General features: G+C 43.7%; 1 protein-coding gene across 1 annotated transcript in view; it reads right to left on the minus strand.

Annotated features, from left to right (window-relative positions):
• FEZF1 (FEZ family zinc finger 1) overlaps positions 1–616 on the minus strand; it is a 6256-nt gene that overhangs the window by 3307 nt on the left and 2333 nt on the right. The gene's annotated exons all lie outside the window — the stretch shown is intronic.

Genomic DNA, 616 nt, shown 5'->3' on the forward strand with positions numbered 1-616 from the left:
CGCCACCACTCACGTTCAAATATTTATTTCCACCAGGTCAACGAATTCTTTTCTTTTTTTTTTTTTTTTTTTTTTTAGCACGTGCAAGAATCAAACCGAAATTCAAATCCGTACATAGCGAACCAGCTCTGTCCATATAGATACGATATTCAGGGGGAAGAGGGAGAGGAGGAAAACTGGGATGGGGGTGGAGGTGGGTAACCAGCGGGCAGCGGAGGCAGGGCAGGACCAACACAATGGGCTTATATATATATATATATGTACATCGAAATAATTAAAGTGGTGCAGCGTTCCCGGCTCGGGTAATACAGATCCCAAATAAATACAGCAGAAATTGGCTTGGCGCTTTTTCTTTTCTGGTTTGGTTTGTTTTTTTTTTTAAAACCGTCTCTCCACCTGAGATGCAACGACAACGAAAAATAGAGTCTTTAAAAAAAAAAAACCAACAAAAAAATTTAAAAATTTTTAAAAAACAAAACAAAACCAAGAGAGAGGAAACGATCGGTCCCGCAAACGTTAGTGGCGATATCGAGCATAATACACAAAACCGCTGAAGAGGTGCATGCAAGGGGGGGGCGGCCGGAGCTCCCCGCCGGCGGCCGCCCCTCAGGGCTGG

Source organism: Egretta garzetta, unplaced genomic scaffold (genome assembly GCF_000687185.1).
Source record: "Egretta garzetta isolate BGI_Z169 unplaced genomic scaffold, ASM68718v1 scaffold64, whole genome shotgun sequence".
Taxonomy (NCBI): Eukaryota; Metazoa; Chordata; class Aves; order Pelecaniformes; family Ardeidae; genus Egretta; species Egretta garzetta.